The following is a 27,355-nucleotide window of genomic DNA, read 5'->3' as shown; positions in this document are numbered from 1 at the left end:
ATGTTTACTGCATCCCTTGGACCTTCTTATTGACGATGAAACACAGAAATTGCATCGGAACTAAATACAAAAGGCACAATGCCGACTTAAGTACAAGAAGACTGACTCTTCTTACTGACTATGATTTTAACCATTCCTGTGACAATAGTTATAGATCCCGATGCTTCACTTCAGGTTTACTGTATCCCTCTGACCTTCTTATAGACGAGGAAACACAGAAATTGCATCGGAATTAAATAGAAACGCCACAATGCCTACTTAAGTACAAGAAGACTGATTCCTCTTACTGGCTATGTTTTTAACCATTCCTATGACACTCGTTGTAGATTCCGATGCTTGACTTCAGTTTTACTCTATCCCTTGGACCTTCATATCGACGATGGAACACAGAAATTGCATCGGAATTAAATACAAAATTCACAATGCCGACTAAAGTACAAGAGGACTTACTCTTCTTACAGTCTATGTTTTGAACCATTCCTGTAACACTAGTTATAGATTCCGGTGCTTCACTCCAGGTTTACAGTATCCCTTGGACCTTCTTATTGACGAAGAAACACAGAAATTGCATCAGAATTAAATAGAAAAGCACAATGCCAACTTAAGTACAAGAAGACTGACTCTTCTTACTGTCTATGTTTAAAACCATTTCTGTGACACTAGTTATAGATTCCGATGCTTCACTTCAGGTTTACTGTATCCCTCTGACCAACTTAGTGACGAGGAAACACAGAAATTGCATCGGAATTAAATAGAAACGCCACAATGCCTACATAAGTACAAGAAGACTGACTCTTCTTACTGGCTATGTTTTGAACCATCCTGTGACACTAGTTATAGATTCCGACGCTTGACTTCGGTTTTACTGTATCCCTTGGACCTTCTTAATGACGACGAAACACAGAAATTGCATCGGAATTAAATACAAAAGGAACAATGCCGACTTAAGTACAAGAATACTGACCCTTGTTACGGTATATGTTTTGAACCATTCCTGTGACATTAGTTATAGATTCCGATGCTTCACTTCAGGTTTACTGTATCCCTTGGACCTTCTTATTGACGATGAAACACAGAAATTGCATCGGAATTAAATACAAAAGGCACAATGCCGACTTAAGTACAAGAAGACTGACTCTTCTTACTGTCTATGTTTTGAACAATTCCTGTGACACTAGTTATAGATTCCGATGCTTCACTTCAGGTTTACTGTATCCCTTGGACCTTCTTATTGACGATGAAACACAGAAAATGCATCGGAATTTAATACAAAATGCACAATACAGGGTTAAGTACAAGAAGACTGACTCTTCTTACTGTCTATGTTTTGAACCATTTCTGAGACACTAGTTATAGATTCCGATGCTTCACTTCAGGTTTACTGTATCCCTTGGAAATTCTTATTGACGATGAAACACATAAATTGCATCGCAATTATATACAAAAGGCACAATGCCGACTTAAGTACAAGATGACTGACTCTTCCTACTGTCAATGCTTTGAACCATTCCTGTGACACTAGTTATAGATTCCGAAACTTCACTTCAGGTTTACTGTATCCCTTGGACCTTCTTATTGACGATGAAACACAGAAATTGCTTCGGAATTAAAAACAAAATGCACATTGCCGACTTAAGTACAAGAAGACTGACTCTTCTTACTGACAATGTTTTGAACCATTCCTGTGACACTAGTTATAAATACAGATGCTTCACTTCAGGTTTACTGAATCCCTTGGACCTTCTTATTGACGATGGAACACAGATATTTCATCGGAATTAAATACAAAATGCACAATGCCGACTATAGTACAAGAAGACTGACTCCTCTTACAGTCTATGTTTTGAACCATTCCTGTGACACTAGTTATAGATTCCGGTGCTTCACTCCAGGTTTACAGTATCCCTTGGACCTTCTTATTGACGATGAAACACAGAAATTGCATCAGAATTAAAAAGAAAAGGCACAATGCCGACTTAAGTACAAGAAGCCTAACGCTTCTTAGTGACTATGTTTTGAACCATTCCTGTGACACTAGTTATAGATTCCGATGCTTCACTTCAGTTTTACTGTATCCCTTGGACCTTCTTATTGACGATGAAACACAGATATTGCATCGGAATTAAAGACAAAAGGCACAATGCCGACTTAAGTACAAGAAGACTGACTCTTCTTACTGTTTATGTTTTGAACCATTCCTGTGACACTAGTTATAGATTCCGATGCTTCACTCCAGGTTTACTGTATCCCTTGAACCTTCTTATTGACGATGAAACACAGAAATTGCATCGGAATTAAGTACAAAAGGCACAATGCCGACTCAAGTACAAGAAGACTGACTCATCTTACTGTCTATGTTTTGAACCATTCCTGTGACACTAGTTATAGATTCCGATGCTTCACTTCAGGTTTACTGTATCCCTTGGACCGTCTTATTGACGTTGAAACACAGAAATTGCATCGGAATTAAAGACAAAAGGCAGAATGCTGACTTAAGTACAAAAAGACTGACTCTTCTGACTGACTATGATTTGAACCATTCCTGTGACACTAGTTATAGATTCCGATGCTTCACTTCAGGTTTACTGTATCCCTCTGACCTTCTTATTGACGTTGAAACACAGAAATTGCATCGGAATTAAATACAAAAGGCACAATGCCGACTTAAGTACAAGAAGACTGACTCTTCTTACTGTTTATGTTTTGAACCATTCCTGTGACACTAGTTATAGATCCCGATGCTTCACTTCACGTTTACTGTATCCCTCTGACCTTCTTATAGACGAGGAAACACAGAAATTGCATCGGAATTAAATAGAAACGCCACAATGCCTACTTAAGTACAAGAAGACTGACTCCTCTTACTGGCTATGTTTTTAACCATTCCTATGACACTAGTTGTAGATTCCGATGCTTGACTTCTGTTTTACTCAATCCCTTGGACCTTCGTATTGACGTTGAAACACAGAAATTGCAGCGGAATTAAATACAAAAGGCACAATGCCGACTTAAGTACAAGAAGACTGACCCTTCTTACTGACTATGCTTTGAACCATTCCTGTTACACTAGTTATAGATTCCGATGCTTCACTTTAGGTTTACTGTATCCCTCTGACCTTCTTATTGACGATGAAACACAGAAATTGCATCGGAATTAAATACAAAAGGCACAATGCCGACTTAAGTAAAAGAAGACTGACTCTTCTTACTGACTATGTTTTGAACCATTCCTGTGACACTAGTTATAAATAGAGATGCTTCACTTCAGGTTTACTGTATCCCTTGGAACTTCTTATCGACGATGGAACACAGAAATTGCATCGGAATTAAATACAAAAGGCACAATGCCGACTTAAGTACAAGAAGACTGACTCTTCTTACTGTCTATGTTTAAAACCATTCCTCTGACACTAGTTATAGATTCCGATGCTTCACTTCAGGTTTACTGTATCCCTTGGACCTTCTTATTGACGATGAAACACAGAAATTGGATCGGAGTTAATTACAAAAGGCAAAATGCCGACTTAAGTACACGAAGACTGACTCTACTTACTGTTTATATTTTGAACCATTCCTGTGACACTAGTTATAGATTCCGTCGCTACACTCCAGGTTTACAGTATCCCATGGACCTTCTTATTGACGAAGAAACACAGAAATTGCATCGGAATTAAATAGAAAAGCACAATGCCGACTTAAGTACAAGAAGACTGACTCTTCTTACTGTCTATGTTTTTAACCATCTTTGTGACACTAGTTATAGATTGCGATGCTTCACTCCAGGTCTACTGTATCCCTTGGACCTTCTTATTGACGATGAAACACAGAAATTGCATCGGAATTAAATACAAAAGGCACAATGCCGACTTAAGTACAAGAAGACTGACTCTTCTTACTGTCTATGTTTAAAACCATTCCTGTGACACTAGTTATAGATTCCGATGCTTCACTTCAGGTTCACTGTATCCCTTGGACCTTCATATTGACGATCAAACACAGAAATTGCATCGGAATAAAATACAAAAGGCACAATGCCGACTTAAGTTCAAGAAGTCTGACCCTTCTTACTTTCTATGTTTTGAACCATTCCTGTGACACTAGTTATAGATTCCGATGCTTCACTTCAGGTTTACTGTATCCCTTGGACCTTCTTATTGACGATGAAACACAGAAATTGCATCGGAATTAAACACAAAAGGCACATTGCCGACTTAAGTACAAAAAGACTGACTTTTCTTACTGACTATTTTTTGAACCATTTCTGTGACACCAGTTATAGACTCCGATGCTTCACTTCAGGTTTCCTGTATCCCTCTGACCTTCTTATTGACGATGTAACACAGAAATTGTATCGAAATTGAATTCAAAAGGCACAATGCCGACATAAGTACAAGAAGACTGACTCTTTTTACTGACTATGTTTCGAACAACTCCTGTGACACTAGTTATAGATTCGAATGCATCACTTCAGGTTTACTGTATCCCTCTGACCTTCTTATTGACGATGAAACACAGAAATTGCAACGGAATAAAATAGAAAAGGCACAATGCCGACTTAAGTACAAGACGACCGACTTTTCTTACTGTCTATGCTTTGAACCATTCCTGTGACACTAGCTATAGATTCCGATGCTTCACTTCAGGTTTACTGTATCCCTTGGACCTTCCTATTGACGATGAAACACAGAAATTGCATCGGAATTAAATACAAAAGGCACAATGAAGTACAAGAAGACTGACTCTTCTTACTGGCTATGTTTTCAATCATCCTGTGACACTAGTTATAGATTCCTATGCTTGACTTCAGTTTTACTGTATTCCTTGGACCTTCGTATTGACGATGAAACACAGGAATTGCATCGGAATTAAATACAAAGGGCACAATGCCGACTTAAGTACAAGAAGACTGACTTTTGTTACTGTCTATGTTTTCAACCATTCCTGTGACACTAGTTATAGATTCCTATGCTTCACTTCTGGTTTACTGTATCCCTTGGACCTTCTAATTGACGATGAAACACAGAAATTGCATCGGAATTAAATACAAAGGGCACAATACCGACTGAAGTACAAGAAGACTGACTCTTCTTACTGTCTATGTTTTGAACCATTGTTGTGACACTAGTTATAGATCCCGATGCTTCACTCCAGGTTTACTGTATCCCTTGGACCTTCTTATTGACGATGAAACACAGAAATTGCATCGGAATTAAACACAAAAGCACAATGCCTACTTAAGTACAAAAAGACTGACTCTTCTTACTGACTATGTTTTGAACCATTCCTGTGACACTAGTTATAGATTACGATGCTTCACTTCAGGTTTACTGTATCCCTCTGACTTTCTTATTGACGATGAAACACAGAAATTGCATCGGAATTAAATACAAAAGGCACAGTGCCGACTTAAGTACAAGAAGACTAACTCTTTTTACTGACTATGCCTTGAACCATTCCTGTGACACTAGTTATAGTTTCGGATGCTTCACTTCAGATTTACTGTATCCCTCTGACCTTCTTATTGACGATGAAACACAGAAATTGAATCGGAATTAAATACAATAGGCACAATGGCGACTTAAGTACAAGAAGTCTGACTGTTCTTACTGACTATGTTTTGAACCATCCTGTGACACTAGTTATAGATCCCGATGCTTCACTTCAGGTTTACTGTATCCCTCTGACCTTCTTATTGACGTGGAAACACTGAAATTGCATCGGCATTAAATAGAAACGCCACAATGCCTACTTAAGTACAAGAAGACTGACTCATCTTACCGGCTATGTTTTGAACCATTCCTGTGACACTAGTTATAGATTCCGATGCTTGACTTCAGTTTTACTGTATCCCTTGGAACTTCGAATTGACGATGAATCACAGAAATTGCATCGGAATTAAAAACAAAATGCACAATTCCAACTTAAGCACAAGAAGACTGACCCTTCTTACTGTCAATGCTTTCAACCACTCCTGTGCTACTAGTTATAGATTCCGATGCTCCACTTCAGGTTTACTGTATCCCTGGGACTTTCTTATTGACGATGAAACACAGAAATTGCATCGGAATTAGATACAAAAGGCACAATGCCGACTTAAATACAAGAAGACTGACTTTTCTTACTGTCTATGTTTTTAACCATTCCTGTGACACTAGTTATAGATTCCGATGCTCACTCCAGGTTTACTGTATCCCTTGGACCTTCTTATTGACGATGAAACACAGAAATTGCATCGGAATTAAACACAAAAGGCACAATGCCGACTTAAGTACAAAAAGACTGACTCTTCTTACTGACTATGTTTTGAATCATTCCTGTGACACTAGTTATAGATTCCGATGCTTCACTTCAGGTTTACTGTATCCCTCTGACATTCTTATTGACGATGGAACACAGAAATTGCATCGGAATTAAATACAATAGGCACTGTGCCGACTGAAGTACAAGAAGACTAACTCTTTTTACTGACTATGTCTTGAACCATTCCTGTGACACTAGTTATAGTTTCGGATGCTTCACTTCAGGTTTACTGTATCCCTCTGACCTTCTTATTGACGATGAAACACAGAAATTGCATCGGAATTAAACACAAAAGGCACAATGCCGACTTAAGTACAAGAAGTCTGACTGTTCTTACTGACTATGTATTGAACCATTCCCGTGACACTAGTTATAGATCCCGATGCTTCACTTCAGGTTTACTGTATCCCTCTGACCTTCTCATTGACGAGGAAACACTGAAATTGCATCGAAATTAAATAGAAACACCACAATGCCTACTTAAGTACAAGAAGACTGACTCATCTTACTGGCTATGTTTTGAACCATTCCTGTGACACTAGTTATAGATTCCGATGCTTGACTTCAGTTTTACTGTATCCCTTGGACCTTCGAATTGACGATGAAACACAGAAATTGCATCGGAATTAAGTACAAAAGGCACAATGCCGACTTAAGTACAAGAAGACTGACTCATCCTACTGTCTATGGTTTGAACCATTCCTGTGACACTAGTTATAGATTCCGATGCTTCACTTCAGGTTTACTGTATCCCTTGGACCTTCTTATTGATGATGAAACACAGAAATAGCATCGGAATTAAACACAAAAGGCACAATGCCGACATAAGTACAAAAAGACTGACTCTTCTTACTGACTATGTTTTGAACCATTCCTGTGACACTAGTTATAGATTCCGATGCTTCACTTCAGGTTTACTGTATCCCTTGGACCTTCGTATTGACGATGAAACACAGAAATTGCATCGGAATTAAATACAAAAGGCACAATGCCGACTTAAGTACAAGAAAACTGACTCTTCCTACTGTCTATGTTTTGAACCATTCCTGTGACACTAGTTATAGATCCCGATGCTTCACTTCAGGTTTACTGTATCCCTCTGACCTTCTTATGGCGAGGAAACACTGAAATTGCATCGTAATTAAATAGAAACGCCACAATGCCTACTTAAGTACAAGAAGACTGACTCATCTTACAGGCTATGTTTTGAACCATTCCTGTGACACTAGTTATAGATTCCGATGCTCCACTTCAGGTTTACTGTATCTCTTGGACCTTCTTATTGACGATGAAACACAGAAATAGCATCGGAATTAAACACAAAAGGCACAATGCCGACATAAGTACAAGAAGACTGACTCCTCTTACTGTCTATATTTTGAACGATTCCAGTGACACTAGTTATAGATTCCGATGCTTCACTTCAGGTTTACTGTATCCCTTGGACCTTCTTATTGACGAAGAAACACAGAAATTGCATCGGAATAAAATACAAAAGGCACAATGCCGACTTAAGTACAAGACGTCTGACTCTTCTTACTGTTTATGGTTTGAACCATTACTGTGACACTAGTTATGGATTCCGATGCTTCACTCCAGGTTTACTGTATCCCTTGGACCTTCTTATTGACGATGAAACAAAGAAATTGCATCGGAATTAAATACAGAAGGAACAATGCCGACATAAGGACAAGAAGACTGACTCATCTTACTGACTATGTTTTGAACCATTCCTGTGACACTAGTTATAGATTCCGATGTCTCACTTCAGGTTTACTGTATACCTCTGACCTTCTTATTGACGATGGAACACAGAAATTGCATCGGAATAAAATACAAAAGGCACAATGCCGACTTAAGTACAAGAAGACTGACTCTTCTTACTGTCTATGTTTGAACCATTCCTGTGACACCAGTTATAGATTCCGATGCATCACTTCAGGTTTACTGTAACCCTCTGACCTTCTTATTGCTGGTGAAACACAGAAATTGCATCGGAATTAAATACGAAAAGCACAATGCCAACTTAAGTACAAGAAGTCTGACTCTTCTTACTGACTATGATTTGAACCATTTCTGTGACACTAGTTATAGATTCCGATGCTTTACTTCAGGTTTACTGTATCCCTCTGACCTTCATATTGACGATGAAACACAGAAATTACATCGGAATTCAATACAAAGGGCACAATGCCGACTTAACTACAAGGAGACTGACTCTTCTTACTGACTATGCTTTGAACCATTCCTATGACTCTAGTTTTAGATTCCGATGCTTAACTTCAGGATTACTGTATCCCTCTGACCTTCTAATTGACGATGAAACACAGAAATTGCATCGTAATTAAGTACAAAAGGCACAATGCCGACTTAAGTACAAGAAGACTGACACTTCTTACTGTCTATGTTTTGAACCATTCCTGTGACACTAGTTATAGATTCCGATGCTACACTCCAGGTTTACTGTATCCCTTGGACCTTCTTATTGACGATGAAACACAGAAATTGCATCGGATTTAAATACTAAAGGCACAATGCCGACTTAAGGACAAGAAGACTGACTGTTCTTATTGACTATGTTTTGAACCATTCCTGTGACACTAGTTATAGATTCCGATGCTTCAGTTCAGGTTAATTGTATCCCTCTGACCTTCTTATTGACGATGAAACACAGAAATTGCTTCGGAATTAAATAGAAAAGGCACAATGTCGACTTAAGTTCAAGAAGACTGACTCTTCTTACTGTCTCTGTTTTGAACCAATCCTGTGACACTACTTATAGATTCCGATGCTACACTCCAGGTTTACTGTAACCCTTGGACCTTCTTATTGACGATGAAACACAGAAATTGCATCGGAATTAAATACAGAAGGCACAATGCCGACATAAGTACAAGAAGACTGACTTTTCTTACTGTCTATGTTTTGAACCATTCCTGTGACACTAGTTATAGATTCCGATGCTTCACTCCAGGTTTACTGTATCCCTTGGACCTTCTTATTGACGATGAAACACAGAAATTGCATCGGAATTAAGTACAAAAGGCACAATGCCGACTTAAGTACAAGAAGACTGACTCATCCTACTGTCTATGTTTTGAACCATTCCTGTGATACTAGTTATAGATTCCGATGCTTCACTTCAGGTTTACTGTATCCCTTGGACCTTCTTATTGATGATGAAACACAGAAATAGCATCAGAATTAAACACAAAAGGCACAATGCCGACATAAGTACAAATAGACTGACTCTTCTTACTGACTATGTTTTGAACCATTCCTGTGACACTAGTTATAGATTCCGATGCTTCACTTCAGGTTTACTGTATCCCTTGGACCTTCGTATTGACGATGAAACACAGAAATTGCATCGGAATTAAATACAAAAGGCACAAAGCCGACTTAAGTACAAGAAAACTGACTCTTCCTACTATCTATGATTTGAACCATTCCTGTGACACTAGTTATAGATCCCGATGCTTCACTTCAGGTTTACTGTATCCCTCTGACCTTCTTATGGCGAGGAAACACTGAAATTGCATCGTAATTAAATAGAAACGCCTCAATGCCTACTTAAGTACAAGAAGACTGACTCATCTTACAGGCTATGTTTTGAACCATTCCTGTGACACTAGTTATAGATTCCGATGCTCCACTTCAGGTATACTGTATCTCTTGGACCTTCTTATTGACGATGAAACACAGAAATAGCATCGGAATTAAACACAAAAGGCACAATGCCGACATAAGTACAAGAAGACTGACTCCTCTTACTGTCTATATTTTGAACGATTCCAGTGACACTAGTTATAGATTCCGTTGCTTCACTTCAGGTTTACTGTATCCCTTGGACCTTCTTATTGACGATGAAACAAAGAAATTGCATCGGAATTAAATACAAAAGGAACAATGCCGACATAAGGACAAGAAGACTGACTCATCTTACTGACTATGTTTTGAACCATTCCTGTGACACTAGTTATAGATTCCGATGTCTCACTTCAGGTTTACTGTATACCTCTGACCTTCTTATTGACGATGGAACACAGAAATTGCATCGGAATTAAATACAAAAGGCACAATGCCGACTTAAGTACAAGAAGACTGACTCTTCTTACTGTCTATGTTTGAACCATTCCTGTGACACCAGTTATAGATTCCGATGCATCACTTCAGGTTTACTGTAACCCTCTGACCTTCTTATTGCTGGTGAAACACAGAAATTGCATCGGAATTAAATACGAAAAGCACAATGCCAACTTAAGTACAAGAAGTCTGACTCTTCTTACTGACTATGATTTGAACCATTTCTGTGACACTAGTTATAGATTCCGATGCTTTACTTCAGGTTTACTGTATCCCTCTGACCTTCATATTGACGATGAAACACAGAAATTACATCGGAATTCAATATAAAGGGCACAATGCCGACTTAACTACAAGGAGACTGACTCTTCTTACTGACTATGCTTTGAACCATTCCTATGACTCTAGTTTTAGATTCCGATGCTTAACTTCTGGATTACTGTATCCCTCTGACCTTCTAATTGACGATGAAACACAGAAATTGCATCGGAATTAAGTACAAAAGGCACAATGCCGACTTAAGTACAAGAAGACTGACACTTCTTACTGTCTATGTTTTGAACCATTCCTGTGACACTAGTTATAGATTCCGATGCTTCACTTCAGAATTACTGTATCCCTTGGACCTTCGTATTGACGATGAAACACAGATATTGCATCGGAACTAAATACAAAAGGCAAAATGCCGACTTAAGTACACGAAGACTGACTCTTCTTACTGTCTATGTTTTGAACCATATCTGTGACACTAGTTATAGATTCCGATGTTACACTCCAGGCTTACTGTATCCCTTGGACCTTCTTATTGACGATGAAACACAGAAATTGCATCGGATTTAAATACTAAAGGCACAATGCCGACTTAAGGACAAGAAGACTGACTGTTCTTATTGACTATGTTTTGAACCATTCCTGTGACACTAGTTATAGATTCCGATGCTTCAGTTCAGGTTAATTGTATCCCTCTGACATTCTTATTGACGATGGAACACAGAAATTGCATCGGAATTAAATACAATAGGCACTGTGCCGACTGAAGTACAAGAAGACTAACTCTTTTTACTGACTATGCCTTGAACCATTCCTGTGGCACTAGTTATAGTTTCGGATGCTTCACTTCAGGTTTACTGTATCCCTCTGACCTTCTTATTGACGATGAAACACAGAAATTGCATCGGAATTAAATACAAAAGGCACAATGCCGACTTAAGTACAAGAAGACTGACTGTTCTTACTGACTATGTATTGAACCATTCCCGTGACACTAGTTATAGATCCCGATGCTTCACTTCAGGTTTACTGTATCCCTCTGACCTTCTCATTGACGAGGAAACACTGAAATTGCATCGAAATTAAATAGAAACACCACAATGCCTACTTAAGTACAAGAAGACTAACTCATCTTACTGGCTATGTTTTGAACCATTCCTGTGACACTAGTTATAGATTCCGATGCTTGACTTCAGTTTTACTGTATCCCTTGGACCTTCGAATTGACGATGAAACACAGAAATTGCATCGGAATTAAGTACAAAAGGCACAATGCCGACTTAAGTACAAGAAGACTGACTCATCCTACTGTCTATGTTTTGAACCATTCCTGTGACACTAGTTATAGATTCCGATGCTTCACTTCAGGTTTACTGTATCCCTTGGACCTTCTTATTGATGATGAAACACAGAAATAGCATCGGAATTAAACACAAAAGGCACAATGCCGACATAAGAACAAAAAGACTGACTCTTCTTACTGACTATGTTTTGAACCATTCCTGTGACACTAGTTATAGATTCCGATGCTTCACTTCAGGTTTACTGTATCCCTTGGACCTTCGTATTGACGATGAAACACAGAAATTGCATCGGAATTAAATACAAAAGGCACAATGCCGACTTAAGTACAAGAAAACTGACTCTTCCTACTGTCTATGTTTTGAACCATTCCTGTGACACTAGTTATAGATCCCGATGCTTCACTTCAGGTTTACTGTATCCCTCTGACCTTCTTATGGCGAGGAAACACTGAAATTGCATCGTAATTAAATAGAAACGCCACAATGCCTACTTAAGTACAAGAAGACTGACTCATCTTACAGGCTATGTTTTGAACCATTCCTGTGACACTAGTTATAGATTCCGATGCTCCACTTCAGGTTTACTGTATCCCTTGGACCTTCGTATTGACGATGAAAAACAGATATTGCATCGGAACTAAATACAAAAGGCAAAATGCCGACTTAAGTACACGAAGACTGACTCTTCTTACTGTCTATGCTTTGAACCATTCCTGTGACACTAGTTATAGATTCCGATGCTTCACTCCAGGTTTACTGTATCCCTTGGACCTTCTTATTGACGATGAAACAAAGAAATTGCATCGGAATTAAATACAAAAGGAACAATGCCGACATAAGGACAAGAAGACTGACTCATCTTACTGACTATGTTTTGAACCATTCCTGTGACACTAGTTATAGATTCCGATGTCTCACTTCAGGTTTACTGTATACCTCTGACCTTCTTATTGACGATGGAACACAGAAATTGCATCGGAATAAAATACAAAAGGCACAATGCCGACTTAAGTACAAGAAGACTGACTCTTCTTACTGTCTATGTTTGAACCATTCCTGTGACACCAGTTATAGATTCCGATGCATCACTTCAGGTTTACTGTAACCCTCTGACCTTCTTATTGCTGGTGAAACACAGAAATTGCATCGGAATTAAATACGAAAAGCACAATGCCAACTTAAGTACAAGAAGTCTGACTCTTCTTACTGACTATGATTTGAACCATTTCTGTGACACTAGTTATAGATTCCGATGATTTACTTCAGGTTTACTGTATCCCTCTGACCTTCATATTGACGTTGAAACACAGAAATTACATCGGAATTCAATACAAAGGGCACAATGCCGACTTAACTACAAGGAGACTGACTCTTCTTACTGACTATGCTTTGAACCATTCCTATGACTCTAGTTTTAGATTCCGATGCTTAACTTCAGGATTACTGTATCCCTCTGACCTTCTAATAGACGATGAAACACAGAAATTGCATCGGAATTAAGTACAAAAGGCACAATGCCGACTTAAGTACAAGAAGACTGACACTTCTTACTGTCTATGTTTTGAACCATTCCTGTGACACTAGTTATAGATTCCGATGCTTCACTTCAGAATTACTGTATCCCTTGGACCTTCGTATTGACGATGAAACACAGATATTGCATCGGAACTAAATACAAAAGGCAAAATGCCGACTTAAGTACACGAAGACTGACTCTTCTTACTGTCTATGTTTTGAACCATTCCTGTGACACTAGTTATAGATTCCGATGCTACACTCCAGGTTTACTGTATCCCTTGGACCTTCTTATTGACGATGAAACACAGAAATTGCATCGGATTTAAATACTAAAGGCACAATGCCGACTTAAGGACAAGAAGACTGACTGTTCTTATTGACTATGTTTTGAACCATTCCTGTGACACTAGTTATAGATTCCGATGCTTCAGTTCAGGTTAATTGTATCCCTCTGACCTTCTTATTGACGATGAAACACAGAAATTGCTTCGGAATTAAATAGAAAAGGCACAATGTCGACTTAAGTTCAAGAAGACTGACTCTTCTTACTGTCTCTGTTTTGAACCAATCCTGTGACACTACTTATAGATTCCGATGCTACACTCCAGGTTTACTGTAACCCTTGGACCTTCTTATTGACGATGAAACACAGAAATTGCATCGGAATTAAATACAGAAGGCACAATGCCGACATAAGTACAAGAAGACTGACTTTTCTTACTGTCTATGTTTTGAACCATTCCTGTGACACTAGTTATAGATTCCGATGCTTCACTCCAGGTTTACTGTATCCCTTGGACCTTCTTATTGACGATGAAACACAGAAATTGCATCGGAATTAAGTACAAAAGGCACAATGCCGACTTAAGTACAAGAAGACTGACTCATCCTACTGTCTATGTTTTGAACCATTCCTGTGATACTAGTTATAGATTCCGATGCTTCACTTCAGGTTTACTGTATCCCTTGGACCTTCTTATTGATGATGAAACACAGAAATAGCATCGGAATTAAACACAAAAGGCACAATGCCGACATAAGTACAAATAGACTGACTCTTCTTACTGACTATGTTTTGAACCATTCCTGTGACACTAGTTATAGATTCCGATGCTTCACTTCAGGTTGACTGTATCCCTTGGACCTTCGTATTGACGATGAAACACAGAAATTGCATCGGAATTAAATACAAATGGCACAAAGCCGACTTAAGTACAAGAAAACTGACTCTTCCTACTGTCTATGTTTTGAACCATTCCTGTGACACTAGTTATAGATCCCGATGCTTCACTTCAGGTTTACTGTATCCCTCTGACCTTCTTATGGCGAGGAAACACTGAAATTGCATCGTAATTAAATAGAAACGCCTCAATGCCTACTTAAGTACAAGAAGACTGACTCATCTTACAGGCTATGTTTTGAACCATTCCTGTGACACTAGTTATAGATTCCGAAGCTCCACTTCAGGTATACTGTATCTCTTGGACCTTCTTATTGACAATGAAACACAGAAATAGCATCGGAATTAAACACAAAAGGCACAATGCCGACATAAGTACAAGAAGACTGACTCCTCTTACTGTCTATATTTTGAACGATTCCAGTGACACTAGTTATAGATTCCGATGCTTCACTTCAGGTTTACTGTATCCCTTGGACCTTCTTATTGACGATGAAACAAAGAAATTGCATCGGAATTAAATACAAAAGGAACAATTCCGACATAAGGACAAGAAGACTGACTCATCTTACTGACTATGTTTTGAACCATTCCTGTGACACTAGTTATAGATTCCGATGTCTCACTTCAGGTTTACTGTATACCTCTGACCTTCTTATTGACGATGGAACACAGAAATTGCATCGGAATTAAATACAAAAGGCACAATGCCGACTTAAGTACAAGAAGACTGACTCTTCTTACTGTCTATGTTTGAACCATTCCTGTGACACCAGTTATAGATTCCGATGCATCACTTCAGGTTTACTGTAACCCTCTGACCTTCTTATTGCTGGTGAAACACAGAAATTGCATCGGAATTAAATACGAAAAGCACAATGCCAACTTAAGTACAAGAAGTCTGACTCTTCATACTGACTATGATTTGAACCATTTCTGTGACACTAGTTATAGATTCCGATGCTTTACTTCAGGTTTACTGTATCCCTCTGACCTTCATATTGACGATGAAACACAGAAATTACATCGGAATTCAATATAAAGGGCACAATGCCGACTTAACTACAAGGAGACTGACTCTTCTTACTGACTATGCTTTGAACCATTCCTATGACTCTAGTTTTAGATTCCGATGCTTAACTTCTGGATTACTGTATCCCTCTGACCTTCTAATTGACGATGAAACACAGAAATTGCATCGGAATTAAGTACAAAAGGCACAATGCCGACTTAAGTACAAGAAGACTGACACTTCTTACTGTCTATGTTTTGAACCATTCCTGTGACACTAGTTATAGATTCCGATGCTTCACTTCAGAATTACTGTATCCCTTGGACCTTCGTATTGACGATGAAACACAGATATTGCATCGGAACTAAATACAAAAGGCAAAATGCCGACTTAAGTACACGAAGACTGACTCTTCTTACTGTCTATGTCTTGAACCATATCTGTGACACTAGTTATAGATTCCGATGCTACACTCCAGGCTTACTGTATCCCTTGGACCTTCTTATTGACGATGAAACACAGAAATTGCATCGGATTTAAATACTAAAGGCACAATGCCGGCTTAAGGACAAGAAGACTGACTGTTCTTATTGACTATGTTTTGAACCATTCCTGTGACACTAGTTATACATTCCGATGCTTCAGTTCAGGTTAATTGTATCCCTCTGACATTCTTATTGACGATGGAACACAGAAATTGCATCGGAATTAAATACAATAGGCACTGTGCCGACTGAAGTACAAGAAGACTAACTCTTTTTACTGACTATGCCTTGAACCATTCCTGTGGCACTAGTTATAGTTTCGGATGCTTCACTTCAGGTTTACTGTATCCCTCTGACCTTCTTATTGACGATGAAACACAGAAATTGCATCGGAATTAAATACAAAAGGCACAATGCCGACTTAAGTACAAGAAGACTGACTGTTCTTACTGACTATGTATTGAACCATTCCCGTGACACTAGTTATTGATCCCGATGCTTCACTTCAGGTTTACTGTATCCCTCTGACCTTCTCATTGACGAGGAAACACTGAAATTGCATCGAAATTAAATAGAAACACCACAATGCCTACTTAAGTACAAGAAGACTGACTCATCTTACTGGCTATGTTTTGAACCATTCCTGTGACACTAGTTATAGATTCCGATGCTTGACTTCAGTTTTACTGTATCCCTTGGACCTTCGAATTGACGATGAAACACTGAAATTGCATCGGAATTAAGTACAAAAGGCACAATGCCGACTTAAGTACAAGAAGACTGACTCATCCTACTGTCTATGTTTTGAACCATTCCTGTGACACTAGTTATAGATTCCGATGCTTCACTTCAGGTTTACTGTATCCCTTGGACCTTCTTATTGATGATGAAACACAGAAATAGCATCGGAATTAAACACAAAAGGCACAATGCCGACATAAGAACAAAAAGACTGACTCTTCTTACTGACTATGTTTTGAACCATTCCTGTGACACTAGTTATAGATTCCGATGCTTCACTTCAGGTTTACTGTATCCCTTGGACCTTCGTATTGACGATGAAACACAGAAATTGCATCGGAATTAAATACAAAAGGCACAATGCCGACTTAAGTACAAGAAAACTGACTCTTCCTACTGTCTATGTTTTGAACCATTCCTGTGACACTAGTTATAGATCCCGATGCTTCACTTCAGGTTTACTGTATCCCTCTGACCTTCTTATGGCGAGGAAACACTGAAATTGCATCGTAATTAAATAGAAACGCCACAATGCCTACTTAAGTACAAGAAGACTGACTCATCTTACAGGCTATGTTTTGAACCATTCCTGTGACACTAGTTATAGATTCCGATGCTCCACTTCAGGTTTACTGTATCCCTTGGACCTTCGTATTGACGATGAAAAACAGATATTGCATCGGAACTAAATACAAAAGGAGAAATGCCGACTTAAGTACACGAAGACTGACTCTTCTTACTGTCTATGTTTTGAACCATTCCTGTGACACTAGTTATAGATTCCGATGCTACACACCAGGTTTACTGTATCCCTTGGACCTTCTTATTGACGATGAAACACAGAAATTGCATCGGATTTAAATACAAAAGGCAAAATGCCGACTTAAGTACTTGAAGACTGACTCTTCTTACTGTCTCTGTTTTGAACCAATCCTGTGACACTAGTTATAGATTCCGATGCTACACTCGAGGTTTACTGTAACCCTTGGACCTTCTTATTGACGATGAAACACAGAAATTGCATCGGAATTAAATACAGAAGGCACAATGCCGACATAAGTACAAGAAGACTGACTCTTCTTACTGTCTACGTTTGAACCATTCCTGTGACACTGGTTATAGATTCCGATGCTTCACTTCAGGTTTACTGTACCCCTTGGACCTTCTTGTTGACGATGAAACACAGAAATTGCATCGGAATTAAATACAAAAGGCAAAATGCCGACTTAAGTACTCGAAGACTGACTCTTCTTACTGTCTATGTTTTGAACCAATCCTGTGACACTGGTTATAGATTCCGATGCAGCACTCCAGGTTTACTGTAACCCTTGGACCTTCTTACTGACGATGAAACACAGAAATTGCATCGTAATTAAATACAAATGGCACAATGCCGACTTAAGTACAAAAAGACTGACTTTTCCTAATGTCTATGTTTTGAACCATTACTGTGACACTAGTTATAGAGTCCGATGCTTCACTTCCGGTTTACTGTATCCCTTGGGCCTTCTTATTGACGATGAAACACAGAAATTGCATCGGAATTAAATACAAAAGGCACAATGCCGGCTTAAGGACAAGAAGACTGACTCTTCTTACTGACTATGTTTTGAACCATTCCTGTGACACTAGTTATAGACTCCGATGCTTCACTCCAGGTTTACTGTATCCCTTGGACCTTCTTATTGACGATGAACCACAGAAATTGCATCGAAATTAAATACAAAAAGCACAATGCCGACTTAAGTAAAAGAAGTCTGACTCTTCTTACTGTCTATGATTTGAACCATTCCTGTGACACTAGTTATAGATTCCGATGCTTGACTCCAGGTTTACTGTATCCCTTGGACCTTCTTATTGACGATAAAACAAAGAAATTGCATCCGAATTAAATAGAAAATGCACAATGATGACTTAAGTACAAGAAGACTGACAAATCTTACTGACTATGTTTTGAACCATTCCTGTGACACTACTTATAAATTGCGATGCTTCGCTTCAGGTTTACTGTATATCTTGGACCTTCTTATTGACGATGAAACACAGAAATTGCTTCGGAATTAAACACAAAAGGCACAATGCACAATTAAGTACAAGAATACTGACTCTTCTTACTGTCTATGTTTTGAACCATTCCTGTGACACTAGTTATAGATTCCGATGCTTCTCTTCAGGTTTTTCTGTATCCCGTGGACGTTCTTATAGACGATGAAAAACAGAAATTGCATCGGAATTAAGTAGAAAAGACACAATGTCGACTTAAGTACAAGAAGACTGACTCTTCTTACTGTCTATGTTTTGAACCATTCCTGTGACACTAGTTATAGATTCCGATGCTTCACTCCAGGTTTACTGTATCCCTTTTACCTTCTTATTGACGATGAAACACAGAAATTGCATCGGAATGAAATAGAAAAGGCACAATGCTGACTTATGTACAAGAAGACTGACTCTTCTTACTGACTATGTTTTGAACCATTACTGTGACACTAGTTATAGGTTCCGATGCTTCACTTCAGGTTTACTGTATCCCTCTAACCTTCGTATTGCCGGTGAAACACAGAAATTGCATCGGAATTAAATACGAAAGGCACAATGCCGACTTAAGTACAAGAAGACTGACTCTTCTTACTGTCTATATTTTGAACCATTCCAGTGACACTTTTAAATACAAAAGGCAAAATGCCGACTTAAGTACTCGAAGACTGACTCTTCATTGAAGTGGACTGACAAGGCAGCCAGTCCACAGTGACGGGTAGTAGATAGAAAGGCACGCGTACACACTCACGCTGACGGGCGTCAATTCTGGAACAGGATAACTATTGAATGGTAGCAAGAAAAGTACGTAGCTGCTTTATACTTAACTTTATTATTTGATGACTACAGCATTCTTCTTGAGACATTTATACTATAACTCTCAAAGTAGGTAACGCTAATGGTGCCTTCATAGGTCGTAGCCATGGACTTAGCAGAGGGCTATTCTAACTGGCTTCGTCCGTATGGTCGCTAGCAATCTCCTCGTACAACTGGGGCGAGTGCTATATCGTCTCTCGGGACCGGCCTTGTGGTGGCGCTAGGTCTGCGATCACACAGTGGCGACACGCGGGTCCGACATGTACTAATTGGACCGCGGCCGATTTAAGCTACCACATAGCAAGTGTGGTGTCTGGCGGTGACACCACATTCATATTGTCTATGTTTTGAACCAATCCTGTGACACTAGTAATAGATTCCGATGCTACACTCCAGGTTTACTGTAACCCTTGGACCTTCTTATTGACGATGAAACACAGAAATTGCGTCGGAATTAAATACAAAAGGCACAATGCCGACTAAAGTACAAGAAGACTGACTCTTCCTACTGTCTATGTTTTGAACCATTACTGTGACACTAGTTATAAAGTCCGATGCTTCACTTCCGGTTTACTGTATCCCTTGGGCCTTCTTATTGACGATGAATCACAGAAATTGCATCGGAATTAAATACAAATGCACAATGCCGACTTAAGTTTAAGAAGACTGACTCTTCTTACTGTATATATTTTGAACCATTCCAGTGACACTAGTTATAGATTCCGATGTTTCACTTCAGGTTTACTGTATCCCTTGGACCTTTTTATTGACGATGAAACACAGAAATTGCATCGGAATTAAATACAAAAGGCACAATGCCGACTTAAGGACAAGAAGACTGACTCTTCTTACTGACTATGTTTTGAACCATTCCTGTGACACTAGTTATAGATTCCGATGCTTCACTTCAGGTTTACTGTATCCCTCTGACCTTCTTACTGACGATGAAACACAGAAATTGCATCGGAATTACATACAAAAGGCACAATGCCGACTTAAGTACAAGAAGACTGACTGTTCTTACTGTCTATGTTTGAACCATTCCTGTGACACTAGTTATAGATTCCGATGCTTCACTTCAGGTTTACTGTATCCCTTGGACCTTCTTGTTGACGACGAAACACAGAAATTGCATCGGAATTAAATACAAAACGCAAAATGCCGACTTAAGTACTCGAAGACTGACTGTTCATTGAATTGGACTGACAAGGCAGCCAGTCCACAGTGACGGGTAGTCGATAGAAAGGCACGCGTACACACTCACGCCGACGGGCGTCAATTCTGGAACAGGATAACTATTGAATGGTAGCAAGAAAAGTACGTAGCTGCTTTATACTTAAATTTATTATTTGATGACTACAGCATTCTTCTTGAGACATTTATACTATAACTCTCAAAGTAGGTAACGCTAATGGCGCCTTGCTAGGTCGTAGTCATGGACTTAGCAGAAGGCTATTCTAACTGGCTCTTGGCAAATGAGAGGAAGGCTTCGTCCGTATGGTCGCTAGCAATCTCCTCGTACAACTGGGGCGAGTGCTATATCGTCTCTCGGGACCTGCCTTGTGGTGGCGCTAGGTCTGCGATCACACAGTGGCGACACGCGGGTCCGACATGTACTAAATGGACCGCGGCCGATTTAAGCTACCACATAGCAAGTGTGGTGTCTGGCGGTGACACCACATTCATATTGTCTATGTTTTGAACCAATCCTGTGACACTAGTAATAGATTCCGATGCTACACTCCAGGTTTACTGTAACCCTTGGACCTTCTTATTGACGATGAAACACACAAATTGCATCGGAATTAAATACAAATGGCACAATGCCGACTTAAGTACAAGAAGACTGACTCTTCCTACTGTCTATGTTTTGAACCATTACTGTGACACTAGTTATAGATTCCGATGTTTCACTTCAGGTTTACTGTATCCCTTGGACCTTCTTATTGCCGATGAAACACAGAAATTGCATCGGAATTAAATACAAAACGCACAATGCCGACTTAAGGACAAGAAGACTGACTCTTCTTACTGACTATGTTTTGAACCATTCCTGTGACACTAGTTATAGATTCCGATGCTTCACTTCAGGATTACTGTATCCCTCTGACCTTCTTATTGACGATGAAACACAGAAAATGCATCGGAATTAATTACAAAAGGCACAATGCCGACTTAAGTACAAGTAGACTGACTGTTCTTACTGTCTATGTTTGAACCATTCCTGTGACACTAGTTATAGATTCCGATGCTTCACTTCGGTTTACTGTATCCCTCTAACCTTCGTATTGCCGGTGAAACACAGAAATTGCATCGGAATTAAATACGAAAGGCACAATGCAGACTTAAGTACAAGAAGACTGACTCTTCTTACTGTCTATATTTTGATCCATTCCAGTGACACTAGTAATAGATTCCGATGTTTCACTTCAGGTTTACTGTATCCCTTGGACCTTCTTATTGACGATGAAACATAGAAATTGCGTCGGAATTGAATACAAAAGGCACAGTGCCGACTTAAGGACAAGAAGACTGACTGTTTTTACTGACTATGTTTTGAACCATTCCTGTGACACTAGTAATAGATTCCGATGCTTCACTTCAGGTTTACTGTATCCTTTGGACCTTCTTGTTGACGATGAAACACAGAAATTGCATCGGAATTAAATGCAAAAGGCAAAATGCCGCCTTAAGTACTCGAAGACTGACTCTTCTTACTGTCTATGTTTTGAACCAATCCTGTGACACTAGTTATAGATTCTGATGCTACACTCCAGGTTTACTGTAACCCTTGGACCTTCTTATTGACGATGAAACACAGAAATTGCATCGGAATTAAATACAAAAGGCACAATGCTGACTTAAGTACAAAAAGACTGACTCTTCCTACTGTCTATGTTTTGAACCATTACTGTGACACTAGTTATAGAGTCCGATGCTTCACTTCCGGTTTACTGTATCCCTTGGGCCTTCTTATTGACGATGAAACACAGAAATTGCATCGGAATTAAATACAAAAGGCACAATGCCGGCTTTAGGACAAGAAGACAAACTCTTCTTACTGACTATGTTTTGAACCATTCCTGTGCCACTAGTTATAGATTCCGATGCTTCACTTCAGGTTTACTGTATCCCTCCGACCTTCTTATTGACGATGAAACACAGAAATTGCTTCGGAATTAAATACAAAGGGCACAATGCCGACTTAAGTACAAGAAGACTGTCTCTTCTTACTGTCTATGTTTGAACCATTCCTGTGACACTAGTTATAGATTCCGATGCTTCACTCCAGGATTACTGTATCCCTTGGCCATTCATATTGATGATGAAACACAGAAATTGCATCGGAATTAAATACAAAAGGCACAATGCCGACTTAAGTACTCGAAGACTGACTCTTCATTGAAGTGGACTGACATGGCAGCCAGTTCACAGTGTCGGGTAGTCGATAGAAAGGCACGCGTACACACTCACGCCGACGGGCGTCAATTCTGGAACAGGATAACTATTGAATGGTAGCAAGAAAAGTACGTAGCTGCTTTATACTTAACTTTATTATTTGATGACTACAGCATTCTTCTTGAGACATTTATACTATAACTCTCAAAGTAGGTAACGCTAATGGCGCCTTGCTAGGTCGTAGCCATGGACTTAGCAGAAGGCTATTCTAACTGGCTCTCGGCAAATGAGAGGAAGGCTTCGTCCGTATGGTCGCTAGCAATCTCCTCGTACAACTGGGGCGAGTGCTATATCGTCTCTCGGGACCTGCCTTGTGGTGGCGCTAGGTCTGCGATCACACAGTGGCGACACGCGGGTCCGACATGTACTAAATGGACCGCGGCCGATTTAAGCTACCACATAGCAAGTGTGGTGTCTGGCGGTGACACCACATTCATATTGTCTATGTTTTGAACCAATCCTGTGACACTAGTAATAGATTCCGATGCTACACTCCAGGTTTACTGTAACCCTTGGACCTTCTTATTGACGATGAAACACACAAATTGCATCGGAATTAAATACAAAAGGCACAATGCCGACTTAAGTACAAGAAGACTGACTCTTCCTACTGTCTATGTTTTGAACCATTACTGTGACACTAGTTATAGATTCCGATGTTTCACTTCAGGTTTACTGTATCCCTTGGACCTTCTTATTGCCGATGAAACACAGAAATTGCATCGGAATTAAATACAAAACGCACAATGCCGACTTAAGGACAAGAAGACTGACTCTTCTTACTGACTATGTTTTGAACCATTCCTGTGACACTAGTTATAGATTCCGATGCTTCACTTCAGGATTACTGTATCCCTCTGACCTTCTTATTGACGATGAAACACAGAAATTGCATCGGAATTAATTACAAAAGGCACAATGCCGACTTAAGTACAAGAAGACTGACTGTTCTTACTGTCTATGTTTGAACCATTCCTGTGACACTAGTTATAGATTCCGATGCTTCACTTCAGGTTTACTGTATCCCTCTAACCTTCGTATTGCCGGTGAAACACAAAAATTGCATCGGAATTAAATACGAAAGGCACAATGCAGACTTAAGTACAAGAAGACTGACTCTTCTTACTGTCTATATTTTGATCCATTCCAGTGACACTAGTTATAGATTCCGATGTTTCACTTCAGCTTTACTGTATCCCTTGGACCTTCTTATTGACGATGAAACACAGAAATTGCGTCGGAATTGAATACAAAAGGCACAGTGCCGACTTAAGGACAAGAAGACTGACTGTTTTTACTGACTATGTTTTGAACCATTCCTGTGACACTAGTAATAGATTCCGATGCTTCACTTCAGGTTTACTGTATCCCTCTGACCTTCTTATTGACGATGAAACACAGAAAATGCATCGGAATTAATTACAAAAGGCACAATGCCGACTTAAGTACAAGTAGACTGACTGTTCTTACTGTCTATGTTTGAACCATTCCTGTGACACTAGTTATAGATTCCGATGCTTCACTTCGGTTTACTGTATCCCTCTAACCTTCGTATTGCCGGTGAAACACAGAAATTGCATCGGAATTAAATACGAAAGGCACAATGCAGACTTAAGTACAAGAAGACTGACTCTTCTTACTGTCTATATTTTGATCCATTCCAGTGACACTAGTAATAGATTCCGATGTTTCACTTCAGGTTTACTGTATCCCTTGGACCTTCTTATTGACGATGAAACATAGAAATTGCGTCGGAATTGAATACAAAAGGCACAGTGCCGACTTAAGGACAAGAAGACTGACTGTTTTTACTGACTATGTTTTGAAGCATTCCTGTGACACTAGTAATAGATTCCGATGCTTCACTTCAGGTTTACTGTATCCTTTGGACCTTCTTGTTGACGATGAAACACAGAAATTGCATCGGAATTAAATGCAAAAGGCAAAATGCCGCCTTAAGTACTCGAAGACTGACTCTTCTTACTGTCTATGTTTTGAACCAATCCTGTGACACTAGTTATAGATTCTGATGCTACACTCCAGGTTTACTGTAACCCTTGGACCTTCTTATTGACGATGAAACACAGAAATTGCATCGGAATTAAATACAAAAGGCACAATGCTGACTTAAGTACAAAAAGACTGACTCTTCCTACTGTCTATGTTTTGAACCATTACTGTGACACTAGTTATAGAGTCCGATGCTTCACTTCCGGTTTACTGTATCCCTTGGGCCTTCTTATTGACGATGAAACACAGAAATTGCATCGGAATTAAATACAAAAGGCACAATGCCGGCTTTAGGACAAGAAGACAAACTCTTCTTACTGACTATGTTTTGAACCATTCCTGTGCCACTAGTTATAGATTCCGATGCTTCACTTCAGGTTTACTGTATCCCTCCGACCTTCTTATTGACGATGAAACACAGAAATTGCTTCGGAATTAAATACAAAGGGCACAATGCCGACTTAAGTACAAGAAGACTGTCTCTTCTTACTGTCTATGTTTGAACCATTCCTGTGACACTAGTTATAGATTCCGATGCTTCACTCCAGGATTACTGTATCCCTTGGCCATTCATATTGATGATGAAACACAGAAATTGCATCGGAATTAAATACAAAAGGCACAATGCCGACTTAAGTACTCGAAGACTGACTCTTCATTGAAGTGGACTGACAAGGCAGCCAGTTCACAGTGTCGGGTAGTCGATAGAAAGGCACGCGTACACACTCACGCCGACGGGCGTCAATTCTGGAACAGGATAACTATTGAATGGTAGCAAGAAAAGTACGTAGCTGCTTTATACTTAACTTTATTATTTGATGACTACAGCATTCTTCTTGAGACATTTATACTATAACTCTCAAAGTAGGTAACGCTAATGGCGCCTTGCTAGGTCGTAGCCATGGACTTAGCAGAAGGCTATTCTAACTGGCTCTCGGCAAATGAGAGGAAGGCTTCGTCCGTATGGTCGCTAGCAATCTCCTCGTACAACTGGGGCGAGTGCTATATCGTCTCTCGGGACCTGCCTTGTGGTGGCGCTAGGTCTGCGATCACACAGTGGCGACACGCGGGTCCGACATGTACTAAATGGACCGCGGCCGATTTAAGCTACCACATAGCAAGTGTGGTGTCTGGCGGTGACACCACATTCAAATTGTCTATGTTTTGAACCAATCCTGTGACACTAGTAATAGATTCCGATGCTACACTCCAGGTTTACTGTAACCCTTGGACCTTCTTATTGACGATGAAACACACAAATTGCATCGGAATTAAATACAAAAGGCACAATGCCGACTTAAGTACAAGAAGACTGACTCTTCCTACTGTCTATGTTTTGAACCATTACTGTGACACTAGTTATAGATTCCGATGTTTCACTTCAGGTTTACTGTATCCCTTGGACCTTCTTATTGCCGATGAAACACAGAAATTGCATCGGAATTAAATACAAAACGCACAATGCCGACTTAAGGACAAGAAGACTGACTCTTCTTACTGACTATGTTTTGAACCATTCCTGTGACACTAGTTATAGATTCCGATGCTTCACTTCAGGATTACTGTATCCCTCTGACCTTCTTATTGACGATGAAACACAGAAATTGCATCGGAATTAATTACAAAAGGCACAATGCCGACTTAAGTACAAGAAGACTGACTGTTCTTACTGTCTATGTTTGAACCATTCCTGTGACACTAGTTATAGATTCCGATGCTTCACTTCAGGTTTACTGTATCCCTCTAACCTTCGTATTGCCGGTGAAACACAAAAATTGCATCGGAATTAAATACGAAAGGCACAATGCAGACTTAAGTACAAGAAGACTGACTCTTCTTACTGTCTATATTTTGATCCATTCCAGTGACACTAGTTATAGATTCCGATGTTTCACTTCAGCTTTACTGTATCCCTTGGACCTTCTTATTGACGATGAAACACAGAAATTGCGTCGGAATTGAATACAAAAGGCACAGTGCCGACTTAAGGACAAGAAGACTGACTGTTTTTACTGACTATGTTTTGAACCATTCCTGTGACACTAGTAATAGATTCCGATGCTTCACTTCAGGTTTACTGTATCCTTTGGACCTTCTTGTTGACGATGAAACACAGAAATTGCATCGGAATTAAATA

Source organism: Schistocerca serialis, chromosome 9 (assembly GCF_023864345.2).
Source record: "Schistocerca serialis cubense isolate TAMUIC-IGC-003099 chromosome 9, iqSchSeri2.2, whole genome shotgun sequence".
Classification (NCBI taxonomy): Eukaryota; Metazoa; Arthropoda; class Insecta; order Orthoptera; family Acrididae; genus Schistocerca; species Schistocerca serialis.
Note: the sequence above shows the minus strand (reverse complement) of the source record.